The sequence below is a fragment of the Bos taurus genome, chromosome 18, assembly GCF_002263795.3.
Source record: "Bos taurus isolate L1 Dominette 01449 registration number 42190680 breed Hereford chromosome 18, ARS-UCD2.0, whole genome shotgun sequence".
Lineage (NCBI taxonomy): Eukaryota > Metazoa > Chordata > Mammalia > Artiodactyla > Bovidae > Bos > Bos taurus.
In genome coordinates, this window is record NC_037345.1 from 57,361,678 (window position 1) to 57,385,675 (window position 23,998).

Genomic DNA, 23,998 nt, shown 5'->3' on the forward strand with positions numbered 1-23,998 from the left:
GTCGTGTCTTTGGATACGATCTTTTGCCAAACCCACCCCTTCTCTTTGCACTTGAGTCTCCTTACTTGAGGTGTACCTGGGTAGAAAGTGAGTCAAAAGTGGTATTGAGAGATGTAGGAGGAGAAACGACATAAAAGCCCTGAATGCCATCACAAGACATTGGGACCTTGTCCCGACTCCCTTAAATGGAAGTTCCATGAAAACAGGGGTCTTGTCTGTCTTGCTTTCTGCTTGTATCACCGGCACCAGAATGGTTCCTGAAATAGGCTTTAAAACATGTTTGTTGAATAACTGAGTGAATGAATAAACTGTTAGAAGTTTTGAAACAAAGAAATAGAGTGACTAGATATACAGTGAGAGACAATCCCAGGAGTGGTTATTGAGGTGTACTTTTTTAAGCTTAATTAATTCATTTTTGGCTGCACTGGGTCTTCATTGCTGCTTGAAGGCTTGTTCTAGTTGCAGTGAGTGGGGCTTCTCTTGTTGCGGAGTACAGGCTCTAGAGCATAGTTCAGTATTTGTGGTGTGCGGGCTTGGTTGCCCCGAGGCATGTGGAACACAATCTTCCCAGACCAGGACTTGAACCTGTGTCCCCTGCACTGACAGACAGAGTCTTAACCACCAGACCACCACCTCAGCGAAGCCCTGAGGTGTATTTAGAAGAGGTAAGACTGGAGGCAAAGAGCCCAGTTAAATGGAGGTTACTGCAATATTTCTTGACCACAAAGGAATACAAGGAATGAGAACTGGATTCTGGCATGAGAAGGGACCCCAGCTGTGTGTTTCCTTCAGAATGAATGACAACTTCCTTTTTTGGAGCCAGATGCTGGTAATTTTTCAGAGGGCAACGAAGAATTGATGCTTTTGAACTGTGGAGTTGGAGAAGACTCCTGAGAGTCCCTTCGACTGCAAGGAGATCTAACTAGTCCATTCTAAAGGAGCTCAGCCCTGGGTGTTCTTTGGAGGGAATGATGCTAAAGCTGAAGCTCCAGTACTTTGGCCACCTCATGAGAAGAGTTGACTCATTGGAAAAGACTCTGATGCTAGGAGGGATTGGGGGCAGGAGGAAAAGGGGACGACAGAGGATGAGATGGCTGGATGGCATCACTGACTCGATGGATGTGAGTTTGAGTGAACTCCGGGAGTTGGTGATGGACATGGAGGCCTGGCGTGCTGTGATTCATGGGGTCGCAAAGAGTTGGACACGACTGAGAGACTGAACTGAACTGAAGAAAAGTTTCATCTCTCTGCTGGGGCATTGTTTGTAAGTCTGAGGGTTCTCCCATCTGTCATCACCAGTGAGATGGTCATCTTGTGCTCAAGGCAGATTTGACATAAGCCACCCATGTATGCATGCAGTTCACACATCCCACAGAAATACAGGCACCTACCACGCACCATACAATGAGGCAAAGAAGCCAGACACTGGACCTCACAGTCTGCACAAAATTCTAGCTCAAAATGTTGACAATTGCCTGATGTCAAGCTGTTCTGGTGAAAAACTTACTTGAGCATTTAATTTACAAAAGAGGGATTGGACACACTGGCATATATAAGAAGCTATGTTTCAGGTTGAGGTCCCCTAATTGGCATTCCAGAGGTTGTAAGAAAGAACAACTTTACACTTCTCCAGAAACTCCTGTGACCGAGATGGTCTGAGATGTTCTCTGGGCCATCTTGGTGTTTACCAGAGTATGTTGCACTGTATCTATCAGAAAGTCAGCTTGTCCCCACTGTCACAGTTACCTGGGGCTCCTGGGGCATCATCAGAGTCTTCTCTCTCTCTGCCACGTGAGAGGCTCCTATCTGTCTTTTATTGTTTTCCTGTCTTCCGGTTACTCTCTCTCTGGGAATCCACTGCTGCAGCCAGGTGAGTGGCTTTCAGTCTTGTATCCTCTTGCTTCTTCCTCATTGTTCCCTGTTGTTGAACATTGTAAAAGGAACATCTACTACTTACGAAGGGTTCATTCCAAGTGCACCATTTAACTTTTGCGATTTGCTTCTTATATCTGGGGTGCTTGGCCTAATTAAAGTCATGTTTACCATTCTCATATTTTCAGGGGCCTCAGGACCTGTATCAGTGTGGTTTCTCTTTCTAGAAACTCTGATGAATCATCATTGGGTTTTGGTGTATCTCCCAAATTTTATCTAAGCTCTTTTGGCTGGGTACTCCTTTTCAAAGACCTGCTAAGATACACTTTCTATAATGCTCTGCTGCTGAGGCTGCTAAGTCGCTTCAGTTGTGTCCAACTCTGTGCGACCCCATAGACGGCAGCCCACCAGGCTCCGCTGTCCCTGGGATTCTCCAGGCAAGAACACTGGAGTGGGTTGCCATTTCCTTCTCCAATGCAGGAAAGGGAAAAGTGAAAGTGAAGTCGCTCAGTCGTGTCCAACTCTTCACGACCCCATGGTCTGCAGCCTACCAGGCTCCTCTGTCCATGGGATTTTCCAGGCAAGAGTACTGGAGTCAGGTGCCATTGCCTTCTCTAGGTGCGTTCTTTCTCCATTATTAGGATCCCAGTCAGGCTCAGCAGTGGGAACTTCCACCAGATTTGCTCCTGGAGTTCCATCTGGATCCACCAGATGGAGCTGGTGCACTTCCTCTCTAGCCCTGTCAATGACTACCCTCCTTTCATTCCCCCAAAAGTATCATATTCTGCCCAAGAGGGATGGTGAGTGGCAAAGACAGAAGTGAAAAGTTCAGTCATGCAGAGGGGGTCCTCTCGATAAGCAGGGTTATGGTTTTCCCAATTAAACAAATCTGAAGTTGAGAACAGAAACTCAGCTGGTTGACCATTTGCACTGAGACCTCCTACAGGATATCACAGCAAGAGAAATTGCCCTGCTCTAGAAGTGGCTCCAGGTCCAAATGGGCTTCCTCAATGGCTCAGCAGGTAAAGAATCTGCCTGCAATGCAGGAGATATGGGTTTGATCCCTGGGTCAGGAAGATCCCCTGGAGAAGGGAATGACTACCCACTCCAGTATTCTTGCCTAGGAAATCCCATGGACAGAGGAGTCTGGTGGGCTAGCAGTCCCTCGGGCCACAAAGAATCAGACATGACTGAATGAATTAGCATGCACACACGAAAGTGGCTCCCTATCCAAGTGGGGTACGCTGTCCTGTCTTAGATGATGACACAGTACCAGGCCCCTGTGCCCCAAGGGTTAACATAGAAACTTCTATCTGATCCCTATAAGTAGGAGAAACAGAAAGTATTGACAGGAATGAATATGTTGGCAACATGGGGGTGGTTGGAACAACTGTCAGTGCAGTCTATTCAGGCAGTGGAGGAGCCAAGTTGGCCAGAGGGGAGTTTAAGTTTTGAAATAATGTGTCCTCAGTCTCACTTTCTTCCTCTTTCTCTTGTAAAACAGATTTTCCCCTGGTTTTCCTTTCAAACCTCTGTATCATAAAGCAGCAGCTGTCTGACTTCTTTTCCTTCTGATACAATAGTGTAAGTGCTTCTGCATATGGAATCTCATCATTTTCACTTGTTCTTTCACAAAACAATTCTAAATGCAATATCTTATAATAATGAAGTGAGCCATTCAAGAGTCATCACTCTCTTGATCCTAGTGTATACTGGGGCCACACACTATTACAATAGAATGTCATGTCCTTCTTAGTCACAGACTCACAGCTATATTTTGCCCATTTTTTAAAAAAATATATGCCCCCAAAGGGCTTTCTTTAGGGACAGATGATATTTTCCCCACATTTATAAGTTAAGAAAACAACAGAACACAAAAAGCACAGAATATGCTCCAATACCAAAAGGGCAAGCAGATTCCATCATGAATGAATGCAAACAAAAGCAAACCAACCGGTTCACCAGTCAAGGAGAGGTCAACAATTCCCATCTCCAGCAAAGCACCCCAATCAAATGCAAAACCAGTTGGCTTTTCCCTTAAGGAAAAGTCAGGATTGAGAAGGGAGAATATCCCCGGCTGTACACACCGAAGCCCCTTACCCTACTGTATGGAGCCTGACGACTCCCACATGTCCACTCCTTGCTTCAACCGCCAAGCTGGTGCTGCTTCAGGGAATTTTGAAAGGAAAATTCTCAGGGCAAGTGTTCCTGGCAGCTGCTAGGGCCTTACCTTACCTGAAAATTCCCCAACCAGGGCCGCTGGTCACAGCAGCAAGACTCTTGGGTGGCTTGGTCAGAATTATTACCAAGCCCAAACTTGTTTTGCTCACCACACAGCAGGCCAGCAAGTCTGGAGTTGTTGAGGCAAGGACTAAGGACTTTAATCAGGGAGATATAAGACCAAGAAGATGGCAGATAGTGCGGCAGATAAAAACATCTTCCATCAGTCTGAATTCCAGGTTCCTTCTGTACAGGGAAAGGGGAGGGTGCCACTCCAATTCCAACCAAAACTGACAGGGACCCCTAACTGGTGGCTCACTAACGGTTGCTAACAGTTGCTGGCTTGGGGGAGGGGCCCACTGCAGCTCCAACCAATGGCTAGGCGGGTTGCTCACTTGGGGGCGTGGCTTGTTGCAATGAGGACCAATGGCTGAGCAGGACCGCTACAGTCGTATTTAACGGCTGGCATACCAGATGTGCCCCTATTACAGGAATAGGTCAGTGACGAGTTTGGGCCTGAAACTGGAAATCTGGGTCTTGCTTTGTCACGATAGAGGCCTTGATTACAGGACAGGAAACAAGAGGGTACCAAGATGACTTCTGATTGACCCTAAGGGAAGCACACTAGGCATTTTGATCCTTGATCAGTGGGTTCCAATCTGCCCATCACCTCCTTGTCCACATGTACCGGCTTGAAGGAGGAGTGTCCTTAAAGCTGATTAGACCTGGAGTCTCAAGGTCTAGCAGGGGTCTAGAACCCCTGCTTGAGAAAGAGGATTCTCCTAAGGGCCGCTGGAGCCCAAGGGGCCCAGTAGGGACGATTGTTCAATTGTTTGGGGCTGGCGCAGACAGTGGAGACTCGCCCGGTTCCCCTTCGCGGCTCCTCAGGGTCCCAGCCTCTCTCACAAGCATCATCAGGCCCCACTGGCTCGGGATGGACTCCTGCATGCTCCCTGGCACTCCTGCCGAGCAGAGCTTGGTGAGGACGAGGAGGTGGGGTGGGAATCCCTGGGGGACCTCGACAGTGATGGGGCGTTGGTGAGGCTTGGGAACTTTCAGGCCGCCTGATGAACTGGTTATAGAACAGCTAAGACTTCCTCTACCTTAGTCGTTTTCCCGAGAGTCAGTCTTTGTGTACAAGGTTATCCCATTTGTCAGTTCATCTGGCTCCTTGTGGGCTGTTAAATCAACAAGTCGTCCCTCTGGAAAGTAGGTCCTCCAGTCAGCGTTTCTGTAAGTCAGTCCTTCACTTGATGTACTCAGCAAAGGTCAAGGAGGATACTCAGTTTTCAAGGAAATAGCCAGATGGTGTTGTGCTGAAGAAGCTCCAGGCTGGAACTCTCCCCACCCCTGACAAGGAAGTAAATTTGGAAAAGGAAATGATTGTCTAGAGGGAGGAGAAAGGTTGCCCGTGGAGACAACCCATGGAGGCGCTAAAGTCCAAGGAAGGGAATGAGACTTGGACAAGATCAGAAATTTCAAGCCTGAAGGATCATTATGTGCTGGTCAATAAAACCCACGTTCACACAGTTCTAGAGGCTAGACGTCCAAGATCAGGGTACTGGCAGGGTTGCTTCCTTCTGAGGGAGGATCTGTTCCCTGCTTCTCTTTTAGTTTATGGTGACGACTGGCAATCCTTGGAGTTCCTTCTAGTTCCTTGGCCCTCATCTTCACATGGCCTTATCCATGTGTCCTGGGTGAGTGTGCTGCATTGAAATTTCCCTCTTCTTATAGGGACACTAGTTGTGTTGGACAGTAGTTGTGTAATCACCCTTAACCTGATTACACAGGTAACCTGCAAAGACCTTATTTCAAATTAGGTCACATTCACAGATATGTAGGGATAAGTCTTTAGCATATCTTCTTGGGAACACAATTCAATCCATGGCACAAAAGAAATTAGAAAATATTTAGAATTGAATGTATTTTTAAAACATATTAAAAGCTGTAAGATGCCACTAAAGCTGTGCTTAGACTAGAGAAAAACTCCTCAAATCCATGGTAAGGACTGTCACTTTAAGAAAAGAAGAAGGAGGAAGGTGGGGAGGGAGAGGAGAAAGAGGGCAAATTAAACCTGAAACAAGCAGAAGGAAGGAAATAAGAGAAAGCAGAAATCAATTAAATTAAAAAGAGAGAAGCAATACAGAAAAATCAGTTAAAACCAAAATCTTGGTCTTTAAAAAAACAAAAACTCAGTAAACTTGATAGAGCTTACATAAGCTAATTGAGAAAACGAGAGAAGACACAAATTATAAATACCAGAAATGAAAGAGTGGCTATAAGCACAGATCCTAAAGACATTTCAAGGCTAATAAGGAATATATTTTTCAGAAGGGAACCTTTCTAAGCACTGGGAAGGACACAAAGATGTATCTGATGTTGGGCCTTACCTCAAGGAGCTCATTCTTGGATAGATTTCCTGGTAGGGTGTTTCATCAGTTTGCCACTGAGAGCAGTAACCAAATGAAGAACATGTAGTAAATTATGCAGGGTGGTGTAGTGGCGCCACAAGGCTGTCAGAGAACCAGGATCCCTATGCTATCATCAAGAATATCCTCAGTTTGTGGTTTTGACCTATAACGGTTCCTCATGGTTACCAGGGGGCTGCTCCACCTCCAGCATCTCATCTATATTCCAAGGGAAAAGAAGAAGAAAAGCAATGAGAAGAAAGTAGTGGCGCTAATATAAAAAACCCAGAACTTCCCAAAAGTCTCCAGCAGATAGCCTCAGATGTTTGGTATTTCAAGCAGGCAACTCTCTCACAATATTTGCTTAACAATAAATATAACAACAGAGTCCATGGTTTTTATTTTGCATTGTCCACTTGGGAGAAGAAGAGAGTACAGATAGGTACAGATAGGTACCTACAGATAGGTACACAATCTAAAAAAACAGAGTTGTCAATTACAACCTACTGTTACCAGAGCAAGAAATTACCAAGTAAGACAACTGGCCCAAATTCCATTTTATTTGGATATCATTTTCAGAAGTCATGTAATAATTTCTAATGTCTTTGGAGTCTCATAAGACCACTTTATTTAAATTGTTCTTCCAAGGGCGGATTTGTAACAGCCTAGAACAAGTCAGTAACAGTCATGAATATTCATATGAAACTGTATATTGTGGAGGAGAAAAATTATGTTCTTATAAACATCCTCAGTTTTGCACAATATCAAATCAGACTCCTTGAACCCTCTTATAACACAATATCTTTTGATTTATAGCTGCAGGGGACTAGGACATCTTAAATTCTATCCTATGTTTCCCTTATCATGAATACTTGTGTTTTTTTAAAACCAGGCTCTCAAATTTCATTAGTTAATATTATATGCAAAAAGCAGAACTTCAGAGTTCAACTGTGATGGCAAAAAAAAAAAAATGGGGTAAATGCTGAATAGGCTTCTATTTGGTGATAATAACTCAATAGCGTTTTTCTTGTACTTGGTTCATTGGCCAGAACTATATCACATGACCAGCCCTAGAAGGAGGAAGGGAAATAAGTGTTTTTATTTTTGAACTGTTAACTTCACCACCATAACAAATCTGAAAGAGTAAGAACATATAGGACTTCCCTAGTAACCCACTGGTTAAGAATCCGCCTGCCAAGGTAGGGGACGCAGATTCGATCCCTGGTCCAGGAAGATCCCACATGCCACGGGGCAACTAAGCCTGTACATCGCAACTCCTGAGCCCCTGTACTCTAGAGCCTGTGCTTTGCAACAAGAAGAGCCTCTGCAATGAGAAGCCTGCACACCGTAACTAGAGAAAGCCCACGCTCAGCAGTGAAAATCCAACACAGCCAAAAATAAATAAAAATTAAAAATAAAACAAAAACATACAGGAGGGTCAGTCAGTTCAGTTTAGTTCACTCAGTCATGTCCGACTCTTTGTGACCCCATGGACTGCAGCACGCCAGACCTCCCTGTCCATCGCCAACTCCCAGAGTTTACTCAAACACATGCCCATTGAGTCGGTGATGCCATCCAACCATCTCATCCTCTGTTGTCCCCTACTCCTCCCACCTTCAATCTTTCCCAGCATCAGGGGCTTTTCCAATGAGTCAGTTCTTCACATCAGGTGGCCAAAGTATTGTAGTTTCAGCTTCAACATCAGTCCTTCCAATGAATATACAGGAGTGATTTTCTTTAGAATGGACTGGTTGGATCTTCTTGCAGTCCAAGGGACTCTCAAGAGTCTTCTCCATCACCACAGTTCAAAAGCATCAATTCTTCAGTACTCAGCTTTCTTTATAGTGCAACTCTCACATCCATACGTGACTACTGGAAAAATCATAGCTTTGACTAGATGGACATTTGTTGGTAAAATAATGTCTCTGCTTGTTAATATGCTGTCTAGGTTGGTCATAGTTTTTCTGCCACAGAGCAAACATCTTTTAATTTCATGGCTGCCGTCACCATCTGCAGTGATTCTGGCGCCCAAAAAAATAAAGTCAGCCACTGTTTCCACTGTTTCCCCATCTATTTGCCATGAAGTGATGGGACTGGATGCTATGATCTTAGTTTTCTTAATGTTGAGTTTTAAGCCAACTTTTTCACTCTCCTCTTTCACTTTCATCAAGAGGCTCTTTAGTTCCTCTTCATTTTCTGCCAGAAGGGTGGTGTCATCTGCATATCTGAGGTTGTTAATATTTCTCCCAGCCATCTTGATTCCAGCTTGTGCTTCATCCAGCCCAGCATTTTGCTTGATGTACTCTGCATATAAGTTAAATAAGCAGGGTGACATTACACAGCCTTGACGTACTCCTTTCCCTATTTGGAACCAGTCTGTTGGTCCATGTCCAGTTCTAACTGTTGCTTCTTGACCTACATACAGATTTCTCAGGAGGCAGGTCAGACGGTCTGGTATTTCCATCTCTTTCAGAATTTTCCACAGTTTGTTGTGATCCACACAGTCAAAGGCTTTGGCATAGTCAATAAAGCAAAAGTAGATATTTTTCTGGAACTCTCTTGCTTTTTCTATGATCAAGCAGATGTTGGCAATTTGATCTCTGGTTCTTCTGCCTTCTCTAAATCCAGCTTGAATATCTGGAGGTTCTCGGTTCACATGCTGTTGAAGCCTGGCTTGGAGAATTTTGTGCATTACTTTGCTAGCGTGTGAGATGAGTGCAATTGTGCAGTAGTTTGAACATTCTTTGGCATTACCTTTGTGATTGGAATAAAAACTGACCTTTTCCAGTCCTGTGGCCACTGCTGACCTTTCCAAATTTGCTGGCATATTGAGTGCAGCACTTTTATAGCATCATCTTTTAGGATTTGAAATAGTGCAGCTGGAATTCCATCACCTCCACTAGCTTTGTTCCTAGTGATGCGTCCTAAGGTCCACTTGACTTCACAGTCCAGGATGTCTGGCTCTAGGTGAGTGATCACACCATCGTGGTTATCTGGGTCATGAAGATCTTTTTTTGTATGGTTCTTCTTCTGTGTATTCTTGCCACCTCTTCTTAATATCATCTGCTTCTGTTAGGTCTATGTAATTTCTGTCCTTTATTGTGCTCATCTTTGCATGGAAAGTTCCCTTGGTATCTCTGATTTTGTTGAAGAGATCTCTAGCCTTTCCAGGAGGGTAGAGAGCAGGCAACTCTGGGGTTCTGCCTGAGACATTCCCCTAAAAGAGGTGAATATATGCAGGTGCTGAAGTCTGAAAATGGAGACTTTTTTGTGCTTGTGGGGATCCTGGAAGGCTCCCAGGAGGAAGTTACATGGGCAGAGAGGAGAGTTGCAGGAGGATGCCATGAGAAGGGAAGCGGCCCAAGGAAACACCCAGAGGTGGGGCTGTATGGACTAGGTGTGCTGTACACATAGACATAGCTCTTGGGCTGGCAAAGTGTGACGGGAAGGTGGGCAGCAGAGAAAGGGCAAGTGCAAGCTCAAGTCACGGACAGCCTGAATGCAAGGCAAGGGAGTTTGGAATTTATCTTGCCAGTCATAGGAATGTCTTTTATGGCAGAAATATCTCTTATATACACCCCATCCTCTCCATCCCCTGTAGGCACAGGGCCAGTTTAGCTCACATCATCATTCTCTTGAGCTATTACTTTGTCCTCAGTGAAGACCAGAGAGACCTTTTTTTTTTTTGCCTGCTCCCAGGAGTTCCTTATTTACTTGTTTATTTTTGGCTGCCCTGAGTCTTTGCTGCTGTGAGCAAACTTTCTTTAGTTGCAGCGAGCGGGGGCTACTCTTCATTGTGGTGTGAAGGCTTCTCACTGTAGTGACTTCTCTTGTTATGGAGTACAGGCGTTGGGAACACGGGCCCTAGAATGCAGGCTCAGTAGTTGGGGAATACAGGCTTACTTGCTCCAAGGCATGTGAAATCTTCCCAGACCAGGAATCGAACCCATGTCCCCTGCTCTGGCAGGTGAATTCCCTACCAGGGAAGTCCCCAGAGAGACCTTTATAGTAATAACTCCCTTACCTGCCCCCTACTCCACGGTTCAAAACTTTTCCGTGATTTCCATGACTTCCGCATAGACTTGGGAAAAAGCCCAAGCTCTTCAGCCTGGGCTGTGAGACCCTTTAAAGGGCTAAGGGACAGGGAGTGAAGACCAGAGGAAAGAAAAGAAAGCGGACGTGGTCTTGGGACTCCACAGAGAGTCACGGGGGCCCTTCCCTGTCCCTGTCCTTGAAGCTGCCCAGCCTCTGGTCCCCTGAGGCCCCTAACACAATGGACAAACCTCAAGGATGATTGCAGATTTGCGAGACCCTAGTAAACAGTGCATTTATACTGCTGCCCCTCTCCTCATTCATTCCAGATCCTGCCCTCTGGGAGGTGTGGGCCTGAGGCCAAAATTTGGCAGCATGTTAGGTCCTGAACCTCTCCTGTCCATGCCATCCTGTTGGTGTTGATGGTACCACCACTGTTATGGCTGGGTAAGTGGAATGAGAGGCAGGGTGGGGGTGTTTGAGAAAGCCCAGGAAGGGCTGGGGTGGGTGTGGGCAGGGGGTGGTGGAAGCTGGGCTGGACTGGGGTAAGGTGAAGAGGTGAGGACCTAAATAATTAACTGCATAATAAATCATACATAACAGACATCTTCCATGTGCATATGCTGGGGTTGCCACTGTGACTCACCACGTGTTCCATTTTCTCTACCCTGACGAATTATAATCCCCAATTCACAGGTGAGGAAACAGGCTTTGAGAGACTAAGCAACTGGCCCCAAGTCACTAGAAATTTAACTAATGGAGCGTCCACATTTGCTGACTCCTAGTTCCTTTTTTTTTTTTTGCCATGCAGCATGTGGAATCTTATTTCCCTGACCAGGGATTGAACCAGCACCCCCTGCACAGACTCTTAACCACTGGACCACCACGGAAGTCCTGCCTACTTTCATTTTAATGGTGTGCCCCAGTAACTCTAGAACCCAAATGAGAAATGTATCCACATCTGTTCTGTCAACATCATCAGCTGTTTGGTGGGTGTCATTAAGTCTAATCTTAGAGGAGAGGAAAGCATGGCGGCCCAGTGGGTCAAGATCCCCTGACCTGGAGACTGGACTTTGCAAGTAGAAAGCCTGGGTCCAGGCCTGAGGCTTCTATTCTATAACCTCAGGCAGGGCCCTTACTCTCTCTGGAGCCTCAGTTTCCTCATATGTCTAGGGGAGTAGTAAAACTAATATAAGTGAAGTTGTTCAGTTGCGTCCGACTCTGCGACCCCATGGACTGTAGCCTACCAGACTCCTTCATCCATGGGTTTTTCCAGGAAAGAATACTGGAGTGGGGTGCCATTTCCTTCTCCAGGAGATCTTCCCGGCCCAGGAACTAAACCCAGGTCTCCTGCATTGTAGGCAGATGCTTTACCATCTGAGCCACCAGGGAAGTCTAGAATGGCTTAAACTGATTCCTGTGAAGGTATTTTGAAATCTATAAAAACTTACACAGAGGGACTTGCCTGGCGGTCCAGTGGTTAGGACTTTAGGCTCCCACTGCAGGGGTCATGGGTTCCGTCCCTGGTCCAGGAACTAAGATCCCACAAGCCACACACACACAAAAAACAGCAGCCAAAAAAAAAAAAAAACCAGAAACTTACACAGGTTAGCATTACTACCATCATTTTAGATGTCATTACTAGAAGTGGTCTCAAGAACCGTGATGTTTACCAGTCCATCCATTTTGTACATGACAGAGCAGTCACCTAGGAAACAGAGAAGAAAGGAGAAGAAGTAATTGTTCAGAGAGTCAATGGCTACATTATAGCCTGCAATTATGACTACAGAGGAGTGCCACGTGCCTCTGTAGCTAATGTCTTTAATTCTCACAATGTTGCAGCATTTGGTATTATTTTACCCTCTTTTCTAATCAAGAAACCAAGATATTGAAATGATGCGATGTGACCAAGGATACGAGATACAGTTGCTACCAAAAAGAAGAGAAATTTTAAACACAGCAGACTAGATTGGGATGGTACAAGATCCCCAAGACCACCCTCAGGCTCAATAACTCACAAGGTCTTGCAGAATTCAGCATAACTGTTATATTCATGGTTACAGCTTATTATAGCAAAAGGACAGAGATTAAAATCAGAGGTGGGGACTTCCCTGGCTAAGAGTGGCTGAGAGTCTGAGCTTCCTTTTCAGGGAGCGAGAGTTCGATCCCTGGTCAGGGAACTAGGATCCCACATGCCAAGCAGCCAAAAAAAAAAAAAAAAAAACCTAATTAAAAAAATGTAAAAATCGGCAGAGGGCAGGATGTAGGACGGACCAGGAGCCAGCTTCCAGTTGTCTTCTCCTTGTTGTTCCAAGTGTGGCAACAAGCAGGCTGTTTCTAAGCAGGGAAACACTGAGACTTGGTGTCCAGGGGTTTTAGTGGGGCTCAGCATGTAAGCATGGCTGACCATCCCCTTGGCTGACCTTCATCTCCAGCCCCGCCAGAGGTCAAATTGATTCTGCATAGCCCAAGGCTCCCTTGTAAATCACTCTGTTAGCATAACTGTCTGGTGTGGCCCCAGGCCCCAAGTAAACCAAGACACTGGTCATCACCAGACAGAACATTACCAGAGCTCAGCGCTTTCCTCGCAGAAGCTGGGCAAGAGCAAAGCCTTCCTAGGATAAGATTGATCCTTTAATGCACAGGTAGGATACTAGAAGGGTTTCCCAGGTGGCGCTAGTGGTAAAAAATCTGCCTGCCAATGCAGGAGACATGGGTTTGATCCCTGGATGGAGGAGATCCCCTGGAGAAGGGCATGGCAACCCACTCCAGTATCCTTGCCTGGGAAATCCCATGAACAGAGGAGACTGGTGGGCTACAGTCCATGGGGTCGCAAAGAGCTGGACACGACTAAAGCAACTTAGCATGCACAGGATACCAGTGGATGGTGAAGTTGCTCAGCTGTGTCCAACTCTGCGATCCCATGTCCATGGGATTCTCCAGGCAAGAATACTGGAGTGGGTTGCCGTTTCCTTCCCCAGAACTAGTGGATGAGATGAGTCTATTTTTCAACTTGAATCTCTCCACACAGGGTTAATTTCTCACATGTCGTTGGAAGTGGAGAAGATATCGGTGGAAGAGAGCTGGTGCTCTGCCGTCTCTTGCGTATTTGAATTTCCTGAAGAATCCCCAAGCAGCTCCACGACCCTGGGCGCCCCGCTCAGTAAAAGTATCAGCTCCTCTGTAGCTACAAATCAACGCAGTGCTGTCCTCGATAATAACACCCAGGACACACCTCACACTGTTTGGAATCTTGAAGAGCCAGAATGTACCCACCTGATCCACAGCATACTCAAAAGAGATAATAGGACATATTCACTCTGTGCCAATCTAGGAGGACGCAGGAGTGCTTTCCTGAGGGACAGTATCGAACTCTTGGTCTCAGGTGAAATTCAGTCTCATGCAGTGGATGGCTTGGAAAGAAGGAACTCCAGACTGCGCTCTGGTTAGTGTGTGGTTTTGTTTCACCTGGTGCCGGGCTTTACAAAACCGTGGGTATTTCATTCTTACAACCATAATACAATGTGACAGACACAACTGATAAGACCTTCTGCTCCCCAAATAGGAATGGCAAAACGGGGGTTAGTGACTTGCCCATAGCATCTAGCCAGTAAGAGTTGGAGGCATAAATTATCATAGATCATCATGGAAGGTGCAGAGCCTAAGGGGAGAGATGGATTGGCCAGGAGGAGACAGAGTAGGAGCTGACCCGAAAAAATCTAGGCTGGGAGACAGGTAGAGAATCATGTTGTTGTTGCTCAGTTGCTAAGTTGTGTCCGAGTCTTTGCAACCCCATAGACTACAGCGCGCCGGGCTCTTCTCAGAGACAATGTAGATTCTCAGAAAATTCGCTCATCCTTAGTCTTGAAAAGTCAGGGTTCTGGTTCAAACTCTGCCACCTGAAGCAACTCTCTTCAGTTTGCTCACCTAGACACTGAGGTGTGCCCCTTCCGTGTAGAGAAGGGAAATAAATTTATGAAAAGCCACCCAGTAATCACAACCCCAGCTTCTAGGGGGTTGTCAGATTAGGGCAACAGAAACAAATCAGCTTCCCTGGTGGCCCAGATAGTAAAGAATCTGCCCGCAATGCAGGAGACCTGGGTTCGACCCTTAGTTCGGGAAGATCCCCAGGAGAAGGGAATGGCTATCCACTCCAGTATTCTTGCCTGGGAAATCCCAGAGGAGCCTGGCAGGCTAAGGTCCATGGAGGTGGCAAGGAGTCAGACACGACTGAGCAACTTTCACTTTTCACCACATCGGCTAATGGGTAGGAAAGCGCTTGGCCACCTGGAACACTGCACATCACTGAGGTGTCCACGAGGGCCCCTTGTCTCCAAGTTTGGGGTCCAACCTGTCTCTCTCTCCTCCAGATCTGACCCAGAAACCAGAGCTCCACGTCCCAGGGACTCCGGCAGCTGGGGGATCTGCGACCTTGGTCTGTAGCTTCAAAGGCACCTGCAAAGAAACCAAAGCCCTCTTCGTCTCCTGGAAAGGGCCTAACGTGTCCACCGGCACAGACCACAGCGGCTCCAGCAACTCCTCCTCCCCGCCCTCCTCCTCCGTTGTGCTGCGCTTCACCCTGAAACCTAAGGACCGCCAACCACCCTCAGACGCCATCTGAACTTCTCCCCGGCTCACCTGCCCGGAAGTAGCATGGTCAGGCTCCAGGTGGCCTGTGAGTGCTGGTGGGCGAGGGACGATTCAGAGTCTGGGAGGGACGCGGACCCAAGAGAAAGACGCGAGTCCCGGGCTGGGGGACAGGAGCGGTGTGGGGAGCACTCACACCTCCTCCTAGCTTCTGGGGCTGTAAGGCCAGAGTAAGCGCTGAGCTCGGGTGTGAAGCGGATGAGGAAAGAGGATCAAAGGGGAACTATTCTGAGTTGCAGCCCCTCGGGGCTTCCTGGGCTTCCAGAAAGCCTTTCTGGAGCCCCATGGGAGTCACAGACAAGGAGAGGGCTGAGTCCTGGAGGAGGCGGAGACGGAGTCACGATGCACGCCGACTCCCTGCCCTCCTTCCCCGCAGCACCGGCCAGGCTGCTCTACTTTTCTTGTTCCTTGGAGAAGACTCTGCAGTGCAGCTGTTCCTTCCGTGGGAGCCCCATGCCCTCCGTGCGGTGGTTGATGGGAGGTGATCCTGTGGATCTGAACAGCATGCATAAGAACTTCCAGGTGACATCCAACATAGCTGCCCCTTGGGCCAACAGCACCATTAGCCTCCTCGGGGAGCCAGAAATAGTCAGGGGCCTCCACTGTGAGGGGCGGAACCAACACGGAATCCATACCTCAAGCATCTTCCTGATACCGCCTGGTAAGTGTGCAGGAGTCTGGTGACTGGGCTAGAACGACAACACGTGGACCAGAACGAGGTCGGGTACGGGACTTCTCTGGTGGCTCAGATGGTAAAGAATCTGCCCAGGTTCGATTCCCGGGTCGGGAAGGTCCCCTGGAGAAGGAAATGGCAACCCACTCCAGTATTCTTGCCTGGAGAATCCCATGGACAGAAGAGCCTGGCGGGCTACAGTCCATGGGGTCGCAAAGAGTCAGACACAACTGAACTTTTTTCACAGAGCCAGAGGAAAGAGTAAGGCTCAGACCTTTTAGCGGTAGGAGAAAAATTACTCTCACTTCTCTTTGATTCCAGATAAGAATTCAGTTTCTAATGCGCTGCTCAAAGGGCTGATCCAGGGCGTTGTGTATGGATCCATTGCGACAGTACTCTTCCTCTTCTTCCTTGTCCTCCTTGTGTGAGTATCAAATTAAAACCCACCAGCAAGCTCTCCCCAAAGTCTGCTACATTTACTTATGTAAGTGTACTTTACAGTAAAGCACATTTGTAGTACTTGTAGTACCACTTTACTACATGTAAAGCACTACATTTACTTTATTTCCTTCCTTATGATTCTTTCAGCTTCATCTTCCCTCTTGATACAGACTCTTACATCAGCCATCTTCTTTTCCTGTTTTCCATTTAAAGGCTATAAATTTCCCTCTATGCATGACTTTAGTTGCATCTCACACATTTTAATATAAAGTCTTTTATTATAATTTAGTTAAATACCTCTAATTTCTGTTAAGATTTTTTTTTCACCCATGAGGTTTTTTTTTTTTAAAGACACACCAGTATTTTCTAAATCCTCTTTTCTTTAGTTCTATTGAAATCCAGTAAGTTCAAAGAATATGCTATGCATGATTTTAGTTCTTTATTGCTTTGTGGCAGAATTTTTGCTTAGTGTTTATAAGTAAATATTCCATGTGGACTTGAATAGAATATGCATTCTACACTTGTTGAATGCAGCATTTATATAAATACAATATATTGTACAGGTATATATCCGTATGGGCTTCCCAGGTGGCTCAGTGGTAAAGAATCTGCCTGCAATGCAGGAGACGTGGGTTTGATCCCTGGGTCGGGAAGATCCCCTGGAGAAGGAAATGGCAACCACTCCAATATTCTTGCCTGGGAAATCCCATGGACAGAGGAGCCTGGTGGGCTACAGTCCATGGGGTCACAAAAGAGTCAGACACGACTGAGCGACTAAATGATAATTATATTTATATGTGTGTGTGTGTGTGTGTGTGTGTGCTGAGGCAAGCCACAAATATCAGAAAGCAAACTAAAGACAGGTGGGCATGAAAAAATTCTGATGGTCATAAGGCAACCAAACATGTTAAATATAAAATGCTGATGCTGAATATAAAAGTTAATTTTTGGGAACTCTGGGGTTTCATGTTGTTGTTCAGTGGCTAAATCATGTCCAGCTCTTTTCGATGCTATCTAACCATCTCATCCTCTGCTGCCCCTTTCTCCTTTTGCTTTCAATTTTTCCCAGCACCAGGGTCTTTTCCAGTGAGTTGGCTCTTCGGGTCAGGTGGCCTAACTATTGAAGCCTCAGCTTCAGCATTTCAGTCCTTCCAAGGAATAGTCAGGCTTGATTACCCTTAGGATTGACTGGTTCGATCTCCTTGCAGTCCGAGTTTGCTTTGGTGTCTTTTATCAATTCTGGAAAATTCTCAAACCTCTTTCACAGATTGCTTCTGCCATTTCCTTTCAGATTGGGGTTCTCATTTTGTTTGGGGGGTTTTAAATATATACATATTTATTTATTTATCTGGCGGTGTCGGGTCTTCGTTGCAGCATGCAGGGTCTTTTATTGAGGCGTACAAACTCTCCGTAGAAGCTACTGGCTCGGGCTCAGCAGTTACAGGATATGGGCTAAATTTCTCTGCAGCATGTAGGATCTTATGTTCCCGCGTCAGGGATTGAATCTGCATCCCCTGCATTGCAGAGCAGATTCTTAACCACTGGACCACCAGGGCAGTCCCAGTGTTCTCATTTAATATGTGTTAAACCTCTTTCTCTCTTTTTTCCCCCTCTTACCCTGTCTCCTGTATTGTGTAAGTAATGTAAACACGTGCTAGGTTAGAGCAACATGCACAAGTAAGATACTAAGGGAACCCTGCCCCTTCAGTATCTCCTTATCCCTCGGGAGGGAGCATCAGTACAGCCCAGAAATCCCTCAGCCTACCTGAGTCAGCCCTTTCTTTGTCAGTACTACAAAGGATTTCCTTCCCCCTCCTAAGTTTCCTATCTCCTCCCTTCTCACTCTTAGCAATAAGGCTTTCCCTAACTTCAGAGGAAAAAAGCAACTCCCCAAACCTGCGGCGTTATTACCATCGGCACCGATGATTTACTCCTCGCCTTTTTCAGAGAAAGGCATCTCTCTTCTTGTCCAGGGTTAGCCCTGCCTCCTCCGCCTTGGGAATCCATCTCCTGCACACTCCATTGATCATGCCTTCTGTCTCTCAAACGCTCAATCACTCTTCCTTCGTTGGCTCTTTCTCTGAGTTATATAAGCGTGTCCAAATCCCTCCCACCTCAGCCCCACAAACTCCTTCTATGGACCATCCAGTGTTTTTCTTTTTTTGAGAGAGAGAGACTAGCTTACGCCCACTTCCTGATTCACATCACTCCTACATTCTTCAGTCCACTTCAATCTGCTCTCCAGCGCCACGCCACTGAAATGACACTGTCTAAGCCAACCAGTTATCCTTACTCTTGAGACCCAAGAGCAGCCCTTCTTTTTCTTGTTCATCTTGAGGTGACATTTTGATTGGGTAGCCATTTGTGATTGCCTTCTACCCAATGGCTCCTTGTTAGAGAGAAGGAATACCGCAAAGCCATCTGCTGGAAATGATGTGGGTGGAAGCAGGAACGGGGGGGGGGTAGAGAATTGAGAGGAGTGATGGTGTTAGGTGTGGTTAGAACAGCCGTTGAGAAGAATACTTGGGGTCTGTACAAGGACAAGGAAAACACTTGGTAAGCAGCTGCAAAGGCCCAGCGATGACTGGAGACTCTTCATTGTTATTGGCACCAGGCGCCATTGCCCTGTGATATTTCCTCCCAGCAGTGATCATAGGAAAGAAAAAGTAGATGGTGGCATTGATCTAGGTTTTGGTCTTTGCAGGCAGGGTGCTGTGGAAGGGTGATGGAGGGGAGAGGCAGGGGAGGCAAGGGGGCTGGAGGGAAAGAGCCCATCAAGAAGGCTGGTAAGAGGGTCCAGGCTAAGCGAATAGGAACTTGTATCCCCATTTGACGAGGGGAGGAGAGTGCCGGTCACAGAACCAGCAAACAGAGGGAAACATGGTCCTCTAACCCCAGCCCAGGCCTCCTTCTGGGAACCAGTGGGTACTCAGCACAGCATTAACCGTGGGGCTCACTGCCTTAGAATGAAGATGCTTAAGTGGTGGGAGGAGAGTCACATTCCTAAGGCCAGCGAGGCCCTGATCCCCGAGAAACCAGAGCTGCTGGAGGAGCCAAAAACACCCCAGGAGTCTGCAGCTGAGCCCTCACCTGCTTCTGTAGCAGGTAAGTCCCTGGGCTGGGCTGCTGCACTCAGAGGCCCCCGGAGGGTGATGGTTAGAAAGGAGGACTTCCAGGACCCCTGGAGTTGGAAACCACATCACTAGCACTGGAGCCCAGAGGGTCTACACTCAGGAAGAACAGGCCAGCTCATTTTGACGTGTGGGCACCAGCAGGGAGAACCAGGGCTCAGCCTTGTCTGAGCATCTGTCTGCTTCTTCAAGCCGAGGTCCCCTTCCAGCAGCTGAGCCCCCTGTGCCACAGATGGTGATGACCCTGGAGGGTGCCAGCCCAGCCCCAGACCCGTGGAGGAAGCAGGCTCACCCACTAGCAGCCACCGCCCTGCCAGGAAAGGACAGTAAAATCTAGAAGGGGGGTGTGAGCCTGCTTGCACGGCCAGAACAAAGCACCACAGCCTGGTGAGCTTAAACAATAGAAAATTTTTTTACACCATCCGGGAAACTACGAGTCCAAGATCAAGGCGTGGGCAGAGCTGAGTCCTCCTGAGGTCTCTCTTCTGGCTTGCAGACAGCCATCCTCCCCGCTGCGTCCTCACGTGGCCATCTCTCTGTGTATGTCTGTGTCCTAATCTCCTCTTAATGAGGACACCAGTCCTACTGGACGAGGGCCCACCCATGTGGCCTCATTTTACCTTAATTATCTCTTTAAAGGCCCTGTCTCCAAAAGCAACTCTGAGGCGCTGAGGGTTAGTGCTTCAACATACCGATCGGGGTGGGGAGAAGGGACACAGTTCAGCCAGTGAAGGAGGCTTCAAGGAGCCAGTTGGGTCCCTCTGTTTGTGGGAGACCTTGAGAGGGAAAGGGGCTTGCCCACAGCAGAAGGACCCCAGGATCTGGGTCTCACACAGTCTAGGGCTCGTGAGAGAGAAAGAAGAAGACCGAGGATACACAAACTCCAGGGCAGATGAAGACCATGGCTCACTGCTGCCAAGACCCAGCAGCCACAGGGCAGGAACAGCGGCTGCATCTCAGGTCCTGTGAGCAGAGGTCACGCTCCGTATTCGCGTTCACTGGACAGACATACCCGAGGCCTCCTGTCAGGCCCTGGGGACAAGCCTTCTCCCTGCCCTGGAGGAGCGAGGTCTGGGCCAGCCTCTGTCACCCAGGGGGCACCCAGGAGCACAGGAGAAACACTGGAGCCCTGGACCGTTACTGTGGCAGTGACCACATGCCGCCCCGTGAACCGGACTGACAGTGACCACTGCAACCAAGTCCAGCCCCAGCATTCTGCAGAGACACAGACCCGCAGAAGTGAGACCCTAAAGGTCTCTGTCTGCAGGGACACTGGGGATCCTCCCCACCCCCTACATGGCAAACGAGGAAACTGAGACTCACAGCTCCCCAGGCCACACAGCAAGACCGTGCCCTGATCAGGACGCCTGGGTCCCAGGGCCCTGGGGCTCCGGAGCAGCTGTCCAAGCCCCTGGTCACTTTCTCCTGAGCTAACGAGGCTCCAGTGCAGAGGTGGCAAACTCAAGGCTGCAAGAACCAGACAGGTAACAAAACCAACAAAACCAGTGCCTGGGGCCCTGCAGGGGGGCGGGGAGGAGGGGGCACGCGGCGGGCAGGCAAGCCGGTGCCCTCCGCCAAAAGGGGCGCCTTGCAGCAGACGTCTCTCCCCCATGCCTCCCCCCATCCTCCCACACAGAGCAGGAATGACATCTCTATCGCCAGATCTCCTGATTTTTTCCCCCCAGAGGAATCCAGAGATCCAGGTTTCAGAGAGACATTTCTGGATTCTGGATTCAAATATGTTAGTAGTCAAAAAACCAGCGTGGGGACTTCCCTGGCTGTTCAATGGTTAAGATTCTGGGCTTCCACTGCCAGGGGCACTGGTTTGATCCCTCCTCAGGGAACTAAGATCTCACATGCTACTCGACCAAATAATAATCATTAATAAAATTAAATATAAATAAATAGATTAAAAAAACAAACAAACAAACAATGCAGGCCCAAGAGAAGCCATACGTGGGACTCTCATTTGTCAATTTGATCAGAAGCACAGACGTGGAGGGGTGGGACTCCTTTCTCTAAACCCACCGCCTGCCCCCAGAATGCCAATGCCTGCCAAGCGCAAACAGAAGCCCCAGGCGCCAGGAAGAAGCTCAGGGCTGGTGGGATGAGGACGGGCTTCCGGTGGAGATCCAGGAGGTCATTCACTCGTTCTTCCGCAAACGTCCCCGGAGGCCTCCTATGTGCCAGGCCCTGGAGTGGGGACACAGAGATGGGTCAGATCCAGGTCCTGCCACTGGACCTGAAAGAGGTGATGGCTCTCCAGGCATGGGAAGCCATAGGATCATCGTAAATGGGAGGCGCTGGGGGCTGGTGCACTCCAGCCAGGGCAAGGCAAGCAATGTGTCTTGGCAGGGGGCAGTTGACAGGGAGAAATGAGCCAGGCAAAGTGCCACCGCCTGGGCCTGGGTGAGGCTCCCTGCACACAGACCTCCACCTTCCCCCAACCCACTCTTGGGAGAATCAAGAGGGGCTGAGGCCTGGCTGACTCCGCCCACCCTCCAGGAACAACAGGGTGCAGAAGCCAGAGCTGGGGTATTGCGCTGAGCATATACAGCTTCTAACCTGCTGAATGAAGAGGCAGGAGCCACAGAAGCGCGTGGGGCTGGCAGGCGGCTCGCTCAGCATCCAGCTCCCACTTTGGGGAAGGGGCGGTTTCAGTATCACCGGCACACAGTGAGTAGCGACTCGGGATTTATGGTAACTTACAGATCCAAAACTTGAGGCGGTGCGGTTGAGCTGGGAGGGGCAGTCCCTGTCCCAGGGCACCTGCAAGCCCCAGATGGCAAGGTAGGAGCGCCTATTACTCCCAAGGCGATTGGGGCCAGGTCACTAGGTCACTAACTGGTTCTGGCCCGACTCTATGTGGTTATTTTAAAAGGTGTCCAGGGAAAAACAAAGCGTGAACTTACAGCGAGCAGCCTACACTCAAGTCCTTATCTAATGTTCAGACTCCGGATGTGAGCAGGGTTATCATACTGTAAAATGGCCAAGCGGCAGCTGGGGAAAATAAAATTGTTTTCCTCAAAAGTTGTTTTTCTCATCGTAAGAACACATGTGGCAACACCCTTGAGTTGGACTTCACAGACCCCATACCCCACCAGTAGGGCATTGTGGAGACATGGAGATAAGTTCAGGAAAAGTGGGATGTTCCCATGGGTGGGTGGCATGGTGAGGAGGGCCGTAGCAGTTCCATGAATCAAGACAAGGTTAGAAAGTGGATCATCTTCCAAGAAGAGGTTACAAGGTGGACCTCTTCCTCCAGAGTCAAGGGAGAGACACGAGAGGATGCTAAGGGGTCAGACAGATAGGGCTCCAATCCCATGCTGCGTGCCATGGGGCCAGGCACAGCCTCTCTGAACCAGGATGAGAATCAAGTGCTTGGACTGCTCTGGTGGTCCAGTGGCTAGGACTCCACGCTCCCAATGCAGGGGGACCAGGTTCAGTCCCCGGTCAGGAAACTAGATCCCACATGGTGCAACTAAGACCCTGAGCAGCCAAATAAATGTTTAAAAAAAAAATTAGAAGCTTGAAGTGTAGTCATGAAGTTCATGGGGTTGGGGGCCACGAAGAGGGCCCCCGGGAGCCTACTGCTCACCACCTTCTGAGCAGACATTTGTGGATGTTCACTGGGTTTCAAGATTCACTGAAAGGATTTGGCAAGGCTGTTTTACTCATAGTTATGGTTTATTGCAGCCAAAAGATAGAGATTAAAACTAACCACGGGAAAAAAAGCACCCAAGGCAGAGTCCCAAAGAGGCAGGAGCCCCCAGTGGTCCTGTCCCAGCAGAGTTGGGAGTCTGCATGATCTCCCAGCAGCAATATGTAATAACACGCACAGAGTGTCATCAACCAGGGGCTCACCTGAGCCTTGATGTCCAGGGTTTTATTGGAGGTTGGTTATGTAGCCCTTAGTTTCCAGCATCACCACCCTTCCCAGGAGGTCAAGCTGACAGCACATGACCCAAGGTGTCCTCCATAAATCACACTGTTAACACAGACTATCTGGTGTGACCCGAGGCCCCCAGATAAACAAAGACACTCCTATCCAGACATTCCAAGGGCTTAGAGGTTCCCTCCCAGGAGCCAATAAAGAGCCAGTCCTCTGTTCGGGGTGGGCAGGGTTTGGACAACTCAGGCCTGCTGAGTTAACCCTTCACTGCACACCTGTCCTGAGGCCAGCTGCGAGTGTAGGACATGCAGGTGAGTCTGCCCAGACGGGGACTAGAGCATCTTCCTCTGAGGGATAATGGGTTTTGGTGGTGCAGGCTGTTCAGTGCCCACCTCTGAGCCCCAGCCATGCCCTGCCCTGCCCCCACCCCATGCCCCGGGTTGATTTGGGTCCCCGTCTGGACTGGGAGAGGCCTGTCTCATCTCCAGATTCCTGCAGTGCTCAGCATGGAGTGTAGCACCCAGGGGGCTTGGGAAAACATTTGCTAGATGAGTGGCAGAAGGAAGGACTGAGAAACAGTGAGGGAGAGACAGAAGGGGAGGAGGAGAGAGAGAGCCGATGGTGACCGTGGTGGAGGAGGACAAGGAGGCGGAGACAGGGACATGAACCAGAGACAGAAGGG

General features: G+C 48.4%; 1 long non-coding RNA gene and 1 other non-coding gene across 5 annotated transcripts in view; one reads left to right on the top strand and one right to left on the bottom strand.

The window, feature by feature from the left end:
- Window positions 1-4,441, bottom strand: part of LOC132342716 (uncharacterized) — a 32,692-nt gene extending 28,251 nt beyond the window's left edge. The window contains exons 1-2 of one of the 2 annotated variants that reach the window (XR_009491197.1): window positions 3,973-4,437; window positions 1,747-1,918 (exon numbers count right to left, since the gene is read on the bottom strand). This is a non-coding gene — a long non-coding RNA (uncharacterized lncRNA). Of the gene's footprint in view, window positions 1-1,746; window positions 1,919-3,972 lie in introns of both variants that reach the window. The other variant, XR_009491198.1, reaches the window with a different exon arrangement.
- Window positions 4,442-4,524: 83 nt separating this feature from the next.
- On the top strand, window positions 4,525-22,622 carry LOC786386 (uncharacterized). Of its 3 annotated transcripts, XR_009491201.1 has the most exons (11): window positions 4,611-5,071; window positions 5,707-5,789; window positions 10,862-10,979; window positions 13,564-13,977; window positions 14,903-15,207; window positions 15,556-15,840; window positions 16,174-16,276; window positions 19,259-19,398; window positions 20,261-20,908; window positions 21,930-22,100; window positions 22,306-22,622. It is a non-coding gene; the product is annotated as an uncharacterized protein (transcript). The 3 variants fall into 3 exon arrangements; XR_009491199.1 differs by having other exon boundaries at window positions 4,612-5,071; window positions 21,930-22,621; XR_009491200.1 differs by lacking the exons at window positions 4,611-5,071; window positions 5,707-5,789 and adding an exon at window positions 4,525-4,589 and having other exon boundaries at window positions 21,930-22,619.
- Window positions 22,623-23,998: the final 1,376 nt, after the last annotated feature.